The sequence below is a fragment of the Apodemus sylvaticus genome, chromosome 20 (assembly GCF_947179515.1).
Source record: "Apodemus sylvaticus chromosome 20, mApoSyl1.1, whole genome shotgun sequence".
Taxonomy (NCBI): Eukaryota; Metazoa; Chordata; class Mammalia; order Rodentia; family Muridae; genus Apodemus; species Apodemus sylvaticus.
This window is the reverse complement of record NC_067491.1, coordinates 60,967,551-60,986,046: the sequence shown is the minus strand read 5'-3', so window position 1 is coordinate 60,986,046 and position 18,496 is coordinate 60,967,551. Positions and strand designations below refer to the sequence as shown.

Sequence of the window (18,496 nt, the reverse complement as noted above, 5' to 3'; positions counted from 1 at the left end):
CAATCACACAAGACAAGAGCTGGTTTAAATATATTAAAAGTTAGAGGCCTTACTGTCCAGTTAGTTGTTTAGAAAGGCTTTCAACAGTCCAGGGGTAACACAAGGAGAAGGTTCATTTTATTTGTGTATAGTGTTCAGCATAAACCAGCCCTGGTAAGAGGACTGTGATGACTTCTTTAATCAACTCAGCTGTCTGAGGTTGATGTGGCTGATTGCAAACATGACTGCTCTTCAGAATGAACCATGCTGTTAGTGTTTCTTCAAAGACTTACATGAAAATTGTGGTCAATCGGCTTAATTTTGAAATGCCATTGATAATAAATTACACTCAAAGAATCTAAACTCGGGACCGGACTCACTCCTGCTAAATATGAAGATAAAATGCAAAACCTTTCTTTCACACCATGGCAAAGTCTTACATGGACATTCAAGACGAAAAACGCTCAGGTCTCCAATCAACTTCAAGACCCGGTTTCTTTTTAAGTCACTTCTGCTCCGTGTTTTATCAAAACCCACTGTTCCCCAACCATGAAGAACTTTCTGCATTCTGTGTGCACTGGCTTCATCTTCTGAGTCAGACTCACTCTGGGATGTGGAGTTGTGTGAGGCAGAGTGTAGTGGGAGGAGCATTCTGGAGCACGCAGTGCATGAGGGAAGACGGTACTTCCCACAGAAACCCACAAACTTAATTTGTCTGACACCACAGTCAAAATAGACTCCACCACACTTTGGGTTTTGGACAATTGTCGGCTGAACCCAAGTATCAATGAAGATTCCCAGGAAGTCCATAGTGTGTGTAAGAAATACTTCGGATCTTAATGGTCCTTGAGGCTAATTCCAGAAGAGATGTATGGTCATGTTAAATCTCTAACAAAACAACCAACCAATGGGTTTCCTCGTAAACTCAACTTTTCCAGGGAATAAGATTACGGATCTCTCGAGGCAGATATGTCACCAAGTTATGAAAACTGAGGATCGAAGCGAATGCAACTGTGATTGCTGAGTAAGCACACTTTGGATCTTGTCACGCAGCACCTAGTAACTCGGAGAAGGCAGATTTGCTAATTCTTCGGGTGGGATTTCTTCAATGACGTTTACTCCAAGGAATAAACTCTGCAAGTTCTCCATCTCTGCCAGGATGCTCTGCAGCTAATTGCCACCCAGCCCAGGCTGAAGGTCTGAAGCACATGCAGCTCCAGCAGCAAGGCAGGCAGCTCCTGGAAGCGGTTGCCACTGAGGCTGAACACCTGGAGGCTGCAGCAGAGCAGGGATTGGGCCAGGCAGGCCCTTGGGCTGCAAGCCTGGGCTGCCCAGCAGGTTTTTCCTGGCCAGCAGCATGAGCGGGCCTCTCAGTGTCAGCAGCTCAGATCCCTGCGCTGCAAGCTCATTGCCACTCATGTCCAGGAGCCTGAGGAGGAAGCCACAGCCCAGCGCTCCCATGGCAGCGACCAGCAGCAGCAGCCACAGCAGCGCCTCACACAAGCCACTCCACTCCTCGGTCGTGCCTTCAGCTCAGACTCCAGGGCCTCCGCCCCACATGCTGTGAATGGACCAGTTGAATTTGGCCTCCCCTAGCCCGGTCTCCTCCATCCAGCAAGATCCTAGGACGCCTGATGAGGCAGTGCATCCCAGAACCTGAAGGGATCCACCACATCAGAAGTGGTGCAGCATGGCCCTGCCCAGGCCCTCACCCCTGATGCCAGCCGAGTCAAGCCTCAACCTTCTTCTTTACTCTTAAGATAATATCCACTTACAAGTAAGAATATGCAGTTGTAGATTTGGTTTATTGCTAATATTATCTTAATGGGGTTCCCAAATTATAGGAGAATTTGCATGTCTACGTGTGAGACACTGTCCTTCCTCCCAGAATGTGCTAAATGCTAAATAAATTTGCTGGTAGCAAATGACTGGACAGGGAGACAGAGGTGGTACTTTAGATTTCTCAGACAGTAGATCACTGAAAGTAGGCAGTTTTAGAATTGCCATGCTGTCGCCTTTCCCTGGGACTAGATGTCCCAGGCTAGGTTGGTACCCAAGAGGGTCTTCCTCTTCTCTGTGCACAGGGTAGAGGGGAATATGGAGGGAGAGGGATTTGTAAGATCATAAGTAGAAGAGGATCTGGGGACTGCAGTCAGGATGCAAAAAGATTTTTTAAAACAATAAATTGATGAAAAAATGAAAAAAATGGCCATGCTGGGGAAGCAGAAGATGGAAATGTCTCTCATTCTCATGGATTGATAGGTTTAATACAGTAAAAATGGGCATCTTACTAAAAGAAATCTACTGATTCAATGCAATCCCTATCAAAATAGCAACACAATAATTTACTGACATGGAAAGAGCAATTCTCAGTTTCACATGGAAAAACAAAAAACCAGGATGAACGAAACAATTCTGAACAAGTAAAGACTTCTGAATGAATCACCATCCCTGACCTCAAGCAGTACTACAGAGCAATAGTGAAATAAATTGCATTATAGTGGACACGGACAATCAGGTTAATCAACTGAATAGAATCAAAGACCCAGAATTAAACCAACACACCTGTGGACACGTCTTTTGATTAAGAAGCCAAAACCATACAACAAAAATTATAGCATCTTCAAATCAGACTGGCACTTAGCACCTCATTTTAATACAGCGGTGGATTAAGTGAGGGATTGCTTGCTAGAACCCTTCCCCTCATGACCAGATGACTCTTCCTTGTTTGGCTACTGCGAGATTTGGAGCAATAAACTTCTATTGAACCAGAAGAAGAGAGTCAAATTTGCAGAAGAATCTATTACATAAGTAAACATGGATAAACTCACATAAAATTATATATGGATTCATGCTTACACATTCATATATCTCCATTAAATCCAGTTGGGCCAAAATACATCCTTATCTCATAATTACACACACACACACACACACACACACACACACACACACACACACACACACACATCTATACTTACAGATGCATTTGGAGCAAAAGATCAAGCACCAGTGCAGAATGAACTCATTCATTCTGGATGAAAAATGAGCTCCAATCTTTATTGCATAGAGAAAGAAAAGCTTCTTCAAGTTTGTTGCTAAATGAATTTAACCCAAGTCCATAGCAGAAAGCTTTTTCCGCTTTAGTACGACTAAGCTTGCCTGGCTATTAAGAAAATACCTGTTCTGTCCTGTGGTAAGGAGGGTCTTACCTGCTCCTTCCACTCTCTCTGTAGTTTCTTCTTTTTGCCTCTTTTTCTCTACATTGTGCATATTGCTGTTATTTTATAAAGTTGCCTTATATTTAAGATATTAAACTCTTCATTCTCCTTCTAATCTTGCTCCCTCCTCCTGCTCTGATGTAACAATGCTCTTACTTTCAATGTGTTTGTTACTTTTTATTTCACTCAGTTTTTTATTAGATATTTTCTTTATTCACATTTCAAATGTTATCCCCTCTCCTCATATCCCCTACAAAAACCCCTATCCCATCCCTCCTCCACCTGCTTACTACCCCACCCACACCCTTTTCCCTATCCTGGCATTCCCCGTCACTGGGGCGTGGAGCCTTCATAAGACCCAGGGCCTCTCCTCTCATTGAGGTCTGACAGGGCCATCCCCTTCAACATATGTGGCTGGAGCCATGGTTCCCTCCATGTGTACTCTTTGATTGGTGGTTTAGTCCCTGGGAGTTCTGGGGGTGCTGGTTGGTTCATATTTTTGATGCTCCTATAATGCTGCAAGATCCTTCAGCTCCCTGGGTCATTTTTCTAGCTCCTCCATTAGGGACCCTGTGCTTAGTTCATTAGTTGGCTGTGAGGATCCACTTCTGTATTTGTCAGGCACCTACAGAGCTTCTCAGGAGACAGCCATATCATCTTCCTTTCAGGAAGCACTTGCTGACATCCACAATAGTGACTGTATGAGGGATGGATCCCCAGGTGGGGCAGTCTCTGGATGGCCTTCCCTTCAATCTCTGCTCCACATTTTGTCTCTGTATCTCCACCTGTGGGTATTTAGTTCCCCCTTCTAAGAAGTACTGAAGTTTTCCTTCTTCTTGAGCTTCATTTGGTCTATGAATTCTATCTTGGGTGCTCCAAGCTTCTGGGTTAATATCCACTTTTTAGTGAGTGCATGCCATGTGTGTTCTTTTGTGACTGGGTTACCTCACTCAGAATGATATTTTCTAGTTCCATCCATTTGCCTAAGAATTCAATGAATTTGTTGTTTTTAATAACTGTGTAGTATTCCCCTAGGCAAATATCATCTACAAATAGTGATATTTTGATTTCTTCCATTCCAATTTGTTTGCATTTTACCTTCATTTATTGTATAATTGCTTTTGCTAGGTCTTTGAGAACTATATTGAACAGGTAGGGAGAGAGTGGACAGCCTTGTCTAGTTCTTGATTTTAGAGAGATTGCTTCAAGTTTCTCTCCATTTAGTTTGATGTTGGCTACTGCTTTGCTGTGTATTGCTTTTCTATTATCAGATATGGTCCTTGAATTTCTGATCTTTCCAAGACTTTTATCTTAAAGGGTATTGGATTTTGTCAAATACTTTCTCTGCATCTAATGAAAAGGTCATGTGATTTTTTTCTTTGAGTATTTTTATATAGTGGATTACGTGTATCATGAAGGGGTGATGGATTTTTTCAAACACTTTCTCAGCATCTAAAGAAGTGATAATGTGTTTTTTTTCCTTTGAGTTCCTTCATATAGTGGATTACATTGATAGATTTCTGTATATTGAACCATCCCTGCATCCCTATGATGAAGCCTACTTGATCATGGTGGATGATTGCTTTGATGTTTACTTGGATTCTAAAAGGAACTCTCCAAAACAAGGAAGCAACCTTCACCAATGATAAAAGAAGATAAGAGTTAGCTCAGAACAAAATAATCAAAAGGAGAGAATCACATGCATATAATGCTACCTACAACAACAAACATAACAGGAATTAAAATATTCCATCCTTAGTATTTCTCAATATCAACAGGCCCAATTCCCCAATAAACAGACATATGCTAACAGACTGGATATGCAAACAGGATCTAGCATTTTGCTGCATATAAGAAACACACCCCCAATGACAAAGGTAAACATTACCTAAGAGTTAAAGGCTTGAAGCAATTCTTCCAAGCAAACAGTCACAAAAACAAGCAGGAGTTATTATTCTAATAGCTAATAAAATAGACTTTCAACCAAAAATTTTCAAGGGAGATGGCAAACGACACTTCATATTAATCAAAGGAAAAATCAACCAAGAGAAAGTCTCAATTCTGAACTTCTGTGCCACAAATGTAAGGGTATCCACATTCATAAAAGCTGACTTTAATGAAGCTGAAAACACACCTTGAATCATACACAATAATAGAGGAAGACCTCAACACCCCACTCTCACCAAAGGACAGATCATTGAAACAGAAACTAAGCAGAGACACAGTGACACTTATAGAGGTTATGACTCAAATGCATCTAACAAATATATATAGAACATTTTACACTAAAACAAAAGAATATACCTTCTTCTCCATACCTTATATTACCTTTTCTAAAATTAGTCATATACTCAGTTACAAAACAAGCTTCAACAGGTACAAGAAGATTGAAATAATCCCGTGCATTTTATGAGATTACCACAGATTAAGGCTAGATTTCAAAAAGAACACAAAACCCCCCAGAAAACCCATGTACATCTGGAAATTGAACAACTCTCTATTCAATGATAACTTCGTCAGGGAAGAAGTAAAGAAAGAAATGAATAACATTTTAGATTTCAATGAAAATGAAGGCACAACAATCCAAACTTATGAGTCAGTGAAAGCAGGGCAAAGAGGAAAATTCATAGCACTTAAGGCCCTAGTAAAGAAACTGGGGAGATCCTACACTAACACACTAGCAGCATACTTGAGAGCCCTAGAACATAAAGAAACAAACACACCCAAGAGGAGCAGAGGGTAGGAAATTGTCAAGCTCCGAACCAAAATCAAAAAAATAGAAACAAAGAGAATAATACAAATAAAGAAACCAAAAGCTGTTCCTTTAAAAATATCAACATTTTAGATAAACCCCCTAGCCAAACTAACTAAAGGGCCCAGAGACAGAATCTAAATGAACATAACAAATTAAAAAGGGCACATAACAACAGAAGCCGAAAAATTTAAAAAAAATTCATATCTTTGTACAAAAGCCTATACTCAACAAAACTGGAAAATCTAAATGAAATGGATGATTTCCTAGACAGATACCATGCACAAAAATAAAATTGGGATCAGGTACACCATCAAATCACATATCATCTAAGGAAATTGAAAAATTAAACTTCCCGAGTCTGGAGGCCTCTGGCAGTAGCCCTCAGATCTCTCTGCTTCCGGATCCAAATCAGCCTGGGCTGCAACACCTCATCTCCAGGTCCTGTAAGAGGCAAGAGGGGCTTCCGGGCGGCCAGCGGGGAGAAGTCGGTGTGCTCTGGTGAATACAGGGAGCCCCAGCAGGAGCCTTCAGGTGCCTGCTTTGGGATCTGAACAGCCTGGGCCACAGCACTAGGTCTCCAGGAAGTGCATGAGACCTGGTGTGCACCCAGAGGCAGTCTGGGAGCTCACAGCACAGCTTGCTCCTGTGACACAGAGCTTAGGCTCCAGTCCGGAGGCCTCTGGCAGGAGCACTCAGACCTCTCTGCTTCCGGATCCAGATCAGCCTGGGCGGCAACACCACATTTCCAGGTCCTGAAAGAGGCAAGAGGAGCTTCCAGGCCCCCAGTGGGGAGAAGTCAGTGTGCTCCAGTGAATCCAGCAGGCCCCAGCTGGAGCCTTCAGGTGTCTGCTTCGGGATCTGAACAGCCTGGGCATCAGCACCCTGTCTCCAGGCAGTGCAGGAGGTAAGCCGTTCACCAGAGGCAACCTGGGAAGGGGCAGCTTGCACTGGTGAGTCCAGCATTGACAATACCAACTAACACCAGTGAGAACTAGATGGCAAAAGGCAAACACAGGAACGCCACTAACAGAAATCAAGTCAATATGGCAACATCTGAACCAAATTCTCCTTTACCAGCATGGCCTGGATACCCCATCACACCAGTAAAACAAGATTTGGATTTAAAATCACTGGTCATGATGCTGGTACAGGAACACATGAAGGACATACTTAAAGAAATTCAGGAGAAAATGGATCAAAAGTTAGAAGCCCTTGCAAGGGAAACACAAAAATCATTGAAAGAAATCCAGGAGAATACAAAAGCCAACAATGAGGAAACACAAAAAACACTTAAAGAAATACAGGAGAACTTTGGTCAACAGGCTGAGGTCATGAAAGAGGAAACACAAAACTCTCTTAAAGAATTACAGGAAAGCACAAACAAGCAAGTGAAGGAGCTAAGCAAAACCATCCAGGATCTAAAATCAGAAGTAGAAAAAATTAAGAAAACTCAAAGGGAGACAATATTGGAGATAGAAAGCCTTGGGAAGAAATCAGTGGACATAGATGCAAATATCAACAACAGAATACAAGAAATAGAGGAAAGAATCTCAGATGCTGAAGATACCATAGAAACCATGGACTCAACAGTTAAAGAAAATGCAAAATGCAAAAAGCTTGTAACCCGAAATATCCAGGAAATCCAGGACACAATGAGAAGACCAAACCTAAGCATTAGAGGCATAGATGAGAGTGAAGATTTATAACTTAAAGGGCCAGCAAATATCTTCAATAAAATTATGGAAGAAAACTTCCCTAACCTAAAGAGAGAGATGCCCATGAATATACAAGAAGCCTACAAAACTCCAAACAGACTGGACCATAACAGAAATACTTCCTGTCACAAAATAATCAAAACATCATATGTACTAAACAAAGAAAGATTATTAAAGGCAGGAAGAGAAAAAGGCCAAGTAACATATAAAGGAAGACCTATCAGAATCACAGCAGACTTTTCACCTGAGACTATGAAGGATAGAAGATCCTGGGCAGATCTCATGCAGACCCTAAGAGAACACAAATGCCAGCCAAAACTGCTATATCCAGCAAAACTCTCAATCACCGTATATGGAAAACTAAGATATTCGATGACAAAACCAAGTTTACCCAATATCTATCCACAAACCCATCCCTTCAAAGGATAATAGGAGGAAAACACCAATACAAAGAGGGAAACTTCACCCTGCAAAAAGCAAGATAGTAACCTTTCATCAAACCCAAAAGATGTTAACCAATCAAATTTAAAAAATAACGTCAAAAATGACAAGAAGTAACAATCACTATTCCTTAATATCTCTTAACATCAATGGACTCAATGCCCCAATAAAAAGACGTAGACTAACTGACTGGATACGTAAACAGGACCCTACATTTTGCTGCTTACAGAAAAAACACACCTAAGGGTCAAAGACAAGCACTACCTTAGAGTAAAAGGCTGAAAGACAATTTTACAAGCAAATGGTCTCAGGAAACAAGCTGGAGTAGCCATTTTAATATCAGATAAAATTGACTTTCAACCCAAAGTCATCAAAAGAGACTCTGAGGGACTCTTCTTGCTGGTCAAAGAAAAAATACAACAAGAACTCTCAATCCTGAACATCTATGCTCCAAATGCAAGGACACCCTCTTTCATAAAAGAAACTTTATTAAAGCTCAAAGCACACATTGCACCTAACACAGTAATTGTGGGCGACTTCAACACTGCACTTTCCTCAATGGACCGATCAGGAAAACAGAAAAATAAACAGGGACAGAATGAAACTAATTGAAGCTTTGGACCAACTAGATTTAACAGATATATATATAGAACATTCTATCCTAAAGCAAAAGAACATACTTTTTTCTCAGCACCTCATGGTACCTTCTCCAAAATTGACCATATAATTGGTCACAAGACAGACCTCAACAAATATAAGAAGATCGAACTAATCCCATGCCTCCTATCAGATCACAATGGAGTAAAAGTGGTCTTCAATAGCAACAAAAACAACAGAAAACCCACATACACATGGAAACTGAACAATATTCTACTCAATGATACCTTGGTCAAGGAAGAAATAAAGAAAGAAATTAAAGACTTTTTAGAACACAATGAAAATGAAAACACAACATACCCAAATCTATGGGACACAATGAAAGCAGTGGTAAGAGGAAAACCCATAGCCCTGAGTGCCTCCAAAAAGAAAATGGAGAGAGCATACATTACCAGCTTAATGACACACCTGAAAGCCCTGGAACAAAAAGAATCTATTTCACCCAGGAGGAGTAGAAGGCAGGAAATCATCAAACTCAGGGCCGAAATCAATCAAGTAGAAACAAAGAGAACCATACAAAGAATCAACAAAACCAGGAGCTGGTTCTTTTAGAAAATCAACAAGATAGTTAAACCCTTAGCCAGACTGACCAAAGGGCACAGAGAAAGTATCCAAATTAACAAACTTAGAAATGAAAAGGGAAATATAACAAAGGGAAATATAACAAAGGAAACTGAGGAAATCCAAAAAATCATCAGATCCTACTACAAGAGTCTGTACTGAACACAACTGGAGAATGTGGAGGAAATGGACAATTTCCTTGACAGATACCAAATACCAAAATTAAATCAGGACCAAATAGATCATCTAAACAATCCCATAATGCCTAAAGAAATAGAAGGAGTCATAGAAAGTCTTCCAACCAAAAAAAGCACAGGACCAGATGGTTTCAGTGCAGAATTCTATCAGACCTTCAAAGAAGACTTAACTCCAATACTCTTCAAACTATTCCAAAAAATAGAAACAGAAGGAAAACTACCCAATTCCTTCTACGAAGCCACAATTACGCTGATACCAAAGCCACACAAAGATCCAACAAAGAAAGAGAACTGCAGACCAATTTCCCTTATGAACATCGATGCAAAAATACTCAATAAAATTCTTGCCAACCGAATCCAAGAACACATCAAAACGATCATCCACCATGATCAAGTAGGCTTTATCCCGGGAATGCAGGGTTGGTTCAATATACGGAAATCCATCAATGCAATCCACTACATAAACAAACTCAAAGAAAAAAGCACATGGTCATTTCATTGGATGCTGAAAAAGCATTTGACAATATTCAGCATCCTTTCATGCTTAAAGTCTTGGAAAGAACAGGAATTCAAGGCCCATACTTAAACATAGTAAAAGCAATATACAGCAAACCGGTAGCCAGTATCAAACTAAATGGAGAGAAACTTGAAGCAATCCCACTAAAATCAGGGACTAGACAGGGCTGCCACCTTTCTCCTTATCTTTTCAATATTGTACTTGAGGTTCTAGCTCGGGCAATTCGACAACATAAGGAGGTCAAAGGGATACAAATTGGAAAGGAAGAAGTCAAACTATCATTATTTGCAGATGACATGATAGTCTACCTAAGTGACCGAAAAAACTCCACTAGAGAACTCCTACAGCTGATAAACAACTACAGCGAAGTGGCAGATTATAAAATCAACTCAAGCAAATCAGTGGTCTTCCTATACTCAAAGAATAAGCAGGCTGAGAAGGAAATTAGGGAAATGACCCCCTTCACAATAGCCACAAACAGTATATAGTATCTTGGGGTGAATCTTACCAAACATATGAAAGATTTGTATGACAAGAACTTCAAGACTCTGAAGAAGGAAATGGAAGAAGACCTCAAAAAATGGGAAAACCTCCCATGCTCATGGATCAGTAGGATCAATATAGTCAAAAAGGCCATTTTGCCAAAAGCAATATACAGATTCAATGCAATACCCATCAAAATCCAAACACAATTCTTCACAGAGTTAGAAAGAGCAATTATCAAATTCATCTGGAATAACAAAAAAAACCAGGATAGCTAAAACTATTCTCAGCAACAAAAGAAATTCTGGGGGAATCAGTATCCCTGACCTCAAGCAATACTACAGAGCAATAGTGTCAAAAATTGCATGGTATTGGTACAGTGACAGGCAGGCTTATCAATGGAACAGGATTGAAGATCCAGAAATGAACCCACACACCTATGGCCACTTGATCCTCGACAAAGAGGCTGAAAACATCCAATGGAAAAAAGATAGCCTTTTCAACAAATAATGCTGGTTCAACGGGAGGTCAGCATGCAGAAGAATGTGAATTGATCCATCCTTGTCTCCTTGTACTAAGCTCAAATCCAAAAGATCAAGGACTTCCACATAAAGCCAGACACTCTGAAGATAATAGAAAAGAAACTGGGGAAGACCCTTGAGGACATCGGTACAGGGAGAAAGTTTCTGAACAGAATACCAATAGCATATGCTCTAAGAGCAAGAATTGACAAATGGGACCTCATAAAATTACAAAGTTTCTGTATGGCAAAGAACACCATCAAGAGGACAAATCGGCAACCAACAAATTGGGAAAAGATCTTCACCAATCCTACATCAGATAGAGGGCTAATATCCAATATATATAAAGAACTCAAGAAGTTAGACTCCAGAAAACCAAACAACCCTATTAAAAAATGGGGTACAGAGTTAAACAAGGAATTCTCACCTGAAGAACTTCGGATGGCGGAGAAACATCTTAAAAAATGCTCAACTTCATTGGTCATTAGGGAAATGTAAATCAAAACAACCATGAGATTCCACCTTACACCAGTCAGAATGACAAAGGTTAAAAATTCAGGAGACAGCAGGTGTTGGAGAGGGTGTGGAGAAAGAGGAACACTCCTCCACTGCTGGTGGGGTTGAAAATTGGTACAACCACTCTGGAAATCAGTCTGGCGGTTCCTCTGAAAACTGGCACCTCACTTCCAAAAGATACCACTCCTAGGCATATACCCAGAGGATTCCCCACCACGTAATAAGGATACATGCTCTATTATGTTCATAGCAGCCCTATTTATAATTGCCAGATGCTGGAAAGAACCCAGATATCCCTCAACAGAAGAGTGGATGCAAACGATATGGTATATCTACACAATGGAGAACTATTCAGCCATTAGAAACAATGAATTCATGAAATTCTTAGGCAAATGGATGGCGCTAGAGAGCATCATACTAAGTGAGGTAACCCAGACTCAAAAGGTGAATCATGGTATGCACTCACTAATAAGTGGATATTAACCTAGAAAACTGGAATACCCAAAACATAATCCACACATCAAATGAGGTACAAGAAGAAAGGAAGAGTGGCCCCCTGTTCTGGAAAGACTCAGTAAAGCAGTATTGGGCAAAACCAGAACAGGGAAGTGGGAAGGGGTTGGTGGGAGGACAGGGGGAGAGAAGGGGGCTTGCAGGACTTTCGGGAGTGGGGGGCTAGAAAAGGGGAAATCACTTGTAATGTAAATAAATTATATCGAATAAAAAATTTAAAAAAAGAAAAGGGGAAATCATTTGAAATGTAAATAAAAAATATATTAAATAAAAAAAATTAAAAAAAAAATTAAATTTCCCAACCAAAAACCGCTCAGGGCCCAGATGGCTTTAGTGTAGAATTCTACCACACTTTCAAAGAAGAGATAAAAATAATACTCCTGAAATTATTTCTTCAGGCAAACGCAGAAAAAAACACAACCTTGTTCATTTTATGATTCCATAATTACTCTGATACCTAAACCACACAGAGACCCAACAAAGAAAGACAACTTCAGTCCAATTTCCCTTATGCATGTCAATGAAAAAATACTCAATATAATTCTAGGAAACTGAATACAAGAACACAGGGATGAAAGGTTGATTCAATATGTGAAAATACATTAACCTAATCAAGTATATAAACAATCTAAATGAAAAAAATCACATGATCATCTCATTAGATGTTGAAAAAGCATTTGACAAAATCAACACAACCTCATGTTAAAATAATGGAGAGAACCGGAATTCAAGGCACATACCTAAACAAAATAAATGTAACATATAGCAAACCAACAGCCAATATCAAATTAATGGAGAGAAATTTGAAGCAATTCCACCATAATAAGGAAAAGGACAATGATGCCAACTCTCCCCATATCTATTTAATATAGTAATTGAAGGTGTAGCTCGAGAACTACAACAACAAAAGGAAATCAAAGGGCTACAAATTGGCAAGAATTCAAGGTATCACTATTTGCAAATGATATGATAGTATATGTAAACATCCACAAAACTTCTACCTGAGAACTAGTACAACTTATAACCAACTTTAGCAAAGTGTCCAGATACAAAATTAACTCCAAAAAATCAGTATCCTTCCTTTAGACAAATGATCATCGGGCTGAAAAAGAAATAATCAAAATAATGCCCTTCACAATCGTCACAAATTATATAAAATATCTTAGTCTAACTCTAACCAAACAAGTGAAAGATCTGTATGTCCAGAACTTCTAGTCTTTCATGAAGGAAATCTAAAAAGACCTCAGAAAATGGAGTCATCCTCCATGCTCATGGATTGATAGTTTAAACATAGTAAAAATGGCCATCCTACCAAAAGTATTGTAAAGGTTCATTTCAATCCACATCAAAATTCAAACAAAATTCATCAAAGACATGGAAATAGCAATTCTAAATTTCATATGGAAAAACAAACATGCCAGGATAGCAAAAACAATTCTTAACAATAAAAGAATGTGTGGGGCAATCACTACCCATGATCTAAAACTATACTACAGATCAATAGTGATAAAAACTGCATGGTATTGGTACATCACAGACAGGTTGATCAATGAAACAGAATGGAAAACTAAGAAATATAACTACACGCTTATGCACACTTCATCTTTGACAAAGAAGTAAAAAATATACAATGGATAAATGAAAGCATCTTTAATAAATTGAGCTGGTCTAACTGGCAGTTGGTATGTAGAAAGATGAACGTACATACATATTTGTCACATTGCACAAAGCTCAACTACAAGTGGATCAAGGACCTAAACATAAAACTAGATACACAGAATCTAATATAAGAGAAAGTGGAAAAGATCCTCAAACACATTGGCACAGAACAAAATTTCCTAAACAGAACTCCAATGGTTCAGGTTCTAAGATCAAGAATTGATAAATGGGACCTAATGAAAGTGAAAAACCTCTGCAAGTCAAAGTACATAGTCAACAGGAAAAATCAGAAACCTACAAATTGGGGGAAAAATCTTCACTAACTCCAAAACTGATAGAGGGCTAATATCCAAAATATATAAAGAACTCAAGAAGCTAACTTCCAACAAAACCAAACGACCCAATAAAAAAATCGGGTATAGAACTAAAGAGAGAATTTACAACAGAGGAATCTTGAATGACAGATAAGCACTTAAACAAAAGTTCAAATTCCTTAGTGATCAGGGAAATGCAAATCTTAATGGCCTTGTGATTCTACCTTACACCATTCACAAAGGCTAGGAAAAAAAACTCAGTGGACAGTACCTGTTGGTGAGGATTTGGAGAGAGAGGAAGACTCCTGGTTGCTGGTGGGCTTGCAAACCGAAAGAACTACTCTGGAAATCAATCTGGAGGTTCCTCAGAAAATTGGAAATAGATGTTCCTGAAGACACAGCTATCCTACTCCTGGGCATACACCCTAAAGGTACCTGATTATGCCACAGGGCACAGGCGTCACTGTGTTCATAGTGCCCTTATTTCTGATAGCCAGAAGCTGGAACCAACACAGATGTCCTACACTGACAGAATAGAAACAGAAACTATGGCTCATTTACACAATGTATTACTCTTCAGCTATTAAGAATGAGGGCATCATGAGTTTTGGAAGCAAATGAATGGAACAGGGAAATATCATGTTGAGTGAGGTATCTCATACCCAAAAGGACACGAATGGCATGTACTCACTAATAAGCAGATATTAGCCAAAAATATTCAGAATTCCCAGGATACCGTCCAGAGAATTCAAGTTTAAGAAGCCAAAGAGCCCAAGTGAAGATGCTTCATTTTCATTTTTTTTCTTTTTTCTTTCTTTCTTTCTTTTCTTTTCTTTTTTTTTTTTTTTTTTTTTTTGAGACAGGGTTTCTCTGTGTAGCCGTGGCTGTCCTGGAACTCACTCTGTAGACCAGGCTGTCCTCGAACTAAGAAATCCGCCTGCCTCTGTCTCTGCCGCCCAAGTGCTGGGATTACAGGCATGCGCTACCACCGCCTGACTTAAGATGCTTCATTTTCACTCAGGAGGGAGAAGAAAGCAGAGGACAGAGGGACAAAGTGAACTGGGTAGAAGAGATGGGGGGGTGTTCAGGGAAAAGGGAAACATGATCAGATATTGTGGGGGTGGGAGGAGCAGGAGTGAAGCCAGAGGGCCAGCATAATGAATGGAAATATGCAATCTCAGGAGCTAGTAGGTTGGGAGACCCTCTAGAACATACCAGAGACCTGGTATGAGCGAATCTCAAGACACAAAGGAAAGGACCTTAGATGAAATGCCCAAAAGTGGGGAGAGGGAAATTGCAGATTCTACCTCTGGGGGGCTGGGGAGATGGCTCAGTGGTTAAGAGCACTGACTGTTCTTCTGACAGTCCTGAGTTCAAATCCCAGCAACCACATGGTGGCTCACAACCATCCATAATGAGATCCAACGTCCTCTTCTGCTGTGTCTGAAGACAGCTATAGTGAACTTACATATAATAAATAAATAAATCATTTAGAAAAAGACTCTACCTCTGGTAGAAATACAGGGATCAAGTGGAGGCATAGGGTTGCTGTCCCACAGTGAAAAATGCTGACCCAGAATTGTTCCTGTCTGAAAGGACTGCAGGCATAAGAATGGAGAAGAGATTGAGAGAAAGAAGGTCCCATGACAGGTCCAAATTGTACCCCATCTGAAGGGGAGGCTCCAAGACTGACACTATTATTGATCCTAAGATGCAGCTGAATTAGGGAAAGGCTGGAATAATTGAAGAGGAGTGCGAGCCATAGGAAGACCAGTTGTCTCAATAAAACCGGATCCTCCAGATCTCTCAGACAATGAACTGCCAACCAGGCACCATACACTAACTGGCTCAAGGCCCCTCACACATACACACACACACACACACAAACACACACACACACACACACACACACACACACACACACACGAGGACCACTGAAATGGCCTCACTGAGAGTAGACGCACCAATCACTTGAGAGACTTGAGGTCCCAGGACATGTGTAGTCCTGGTGGTGTGTGGTGGGGGGTGTGGGTGTTGGAGGTTGGGCCATTTCCTTGGAGACTGTGGTGGAGGAATGGGGTGAGGAAATGTCAGAGGGCAGAGTGTGAAAGGGATAGAGACTGAACTGTAAAAATAAATTGGGGATTAGTAATAATACTGATAATAATAAATAAAAATATGAAGTACCATTGGTAGCTTTACCACTAGAACAAATCATCACAAAGAGACTTGCTAAGTACAATTTCTAATTATATCATAAAACATATATGAGACTGAGTCTCAACCTTTCTAGGACATCTGTTAAATATCATGAAACTCTACAGTTCATAAAGACCCTTAACTGTAAATATCTGTGTTTACAATTAAAATAATTAATATAAAAGAATTATTTTAGTCTCCTCTCCTTTGGTTGAGTTGCCTTGTCCTAGTTCAGTGAGATGGGCTTTTTTTCTTATATGATTTGCTAGTATGTTTTGTTTTTATCTTACGGAATCCTATTCTTTTCTAATGAGAAACAGAAATGGACTAGATCCAGAAGGGATGAGAGTAGAGAGAACCTGGGAAGATTAGAGTGAGATAAAACTGTAATCAGGATATTTTGTTTAAGAAAAGAATCAATTTTTAACAAAAGGGATTAGTTGCCCATGGTTGGTGAATATGTGAGTTGGTAATAAATCTTTAAACTGAATTAAAGTACAGTAAATAAATGAGTCCATGGTTATTATAGCTATTAATAGCAGTCTTTGGTTCAGAGAGAATAAAAAATATCCCCCTAAAAGATTTAGACTGCCAAAGCTGCTGATGGTTATCTTGACAAGTAGCTTTTAGTTGAAGATAGATAATTTTGGATTCAAGGAAGATTTTATCAGTAGAAAAGGTAAAACATAGGAGAGGAAGCAGAGAGGAAGGAGTGAAGGAAGGAAAGAAGGAAGAAGGAGGGAAGAAAACGAGAGTATACTGGAGTTAGTTTATTTTCCTTTGAAAGTAAAGAAAGATGCCTTTGAAGTTCTGAAATTACTATAAATTCAGTGAGAGCAGTGATTCTCAACCCTTGAGTCATGTCCCTTGTGTGTTCACAGGACTCTTCATAAGAGTCACCAAATACCTTTGAATCAGGACATAATTATTTAATGATTCATAATGGTAGCAGAATTATTGTAATGAATTATCCATGAAAATAATATTATGATTGGAGTAACCAGAATATTTGGGAATATATTAAAGGGTCACAGAGTTATAGAGCTGGTGAACCACAGATTTAAGATGGTCAAGCAAATTTTAATTCATGTTAGGAGCAAACCATTACCTTTGTGAGTTTTGGGCAAGTGGTCTGCTAACTTAGTCTGAAAAATGGGGGTTACATGCCCACATTTTGAATAGATTTTAAAAGTAAAGAATTCTATGTGCTAAAAATTATGCATAATTTTTAGAGCACATTGCTTGTTTGCAAAGACTCAGGATTTAATCCACTGTTATCCTTATATGGTGTCAAGAAATAATTTTAGATTTTGAGATACACAAAATTTTCAAAATGTGTTTGGAAGTGTTTAAAGGACACTTTTCATAATTTTGGATAAGAAGGTAGAGAATAATGGTTAGAGTGATGTCACAATTGACTTATGGTTCCAGAGGAACAAGAATTTTATTGATCAATATAATCATGTTACACATTGCACATAATGTGAAGCAGTGTCAGGGATTTGCCCACATGATGCTGACCTCAGACTCAGAGAACTAATTGCTTATTTAGCAGGAGAAACATGAAGAATGGGTCACATTTAGCTATGCCATGGTTTCTGCTGATTGCTGTTTCAGGACTTCAGTTGAAATAAGAACAGTACTGAAAGAATTGAAAATGTGAAAATTTATGAGGAATGTTGAGGAATGAAGTTTTATGTGGCAGTCAAACTGTGTGAAATTCATGACATGTGAAACTGTTAGAAATCAATGCCACCAGAAGGACACTGCATAGTCAGCACTGGGATAAATGAAAAGGTCCTTTAAGGAAAAAACACCACTGGTTGAAGTAATTAATATGATTTAGAAATTAGAATTTAGAGAAAAAGCCCCAGGACCATCACACGATTTGATGAATAGAGTGTCCTTATTGCAAAATGTGACAGATTTCAAGAGGAAAAATTAATATTTTATGTCAGTGTAAACAATGAAAGCTCATGCTGTCATATCTCAATGTTATGACTGTTTTCAAAAGTGTTTTCTAAAGTTATATTAAAAATGTTTACTTATTTTAGGGACTGGAAATGCACTAGTTCAACTTCAGAAAATCGATTGCTTACTTCATCATGGGGTTCCAGGGAATTAAGCTCAGAATATAATATCTGGTGAGAAGAAGCCATACCCACAAAGCCATCACAGGAAAAACATGTGACCTAATATGTGATGGTCAGAACGGTAGAGATCCAGTTTAGATGAAGAATCATGTGAA

The 18,496-nt window shown here is 39.4% G+C and overlaps 1 pseudogene; it reads right to left on the bottom strand.

Annotated features, from left to right (window-relative positions):
* Positions 1 to 294: 294 nt before the first annotated feature.
* LOC127670650 (leucine-rich repeat-containing protein 58-like) lies at positions 295 to 3,252 on the bottom strand (annotated as a pseudogene).
* Positions 3,253 to 18,496: the final 15,244 nt, after the last annotated feature.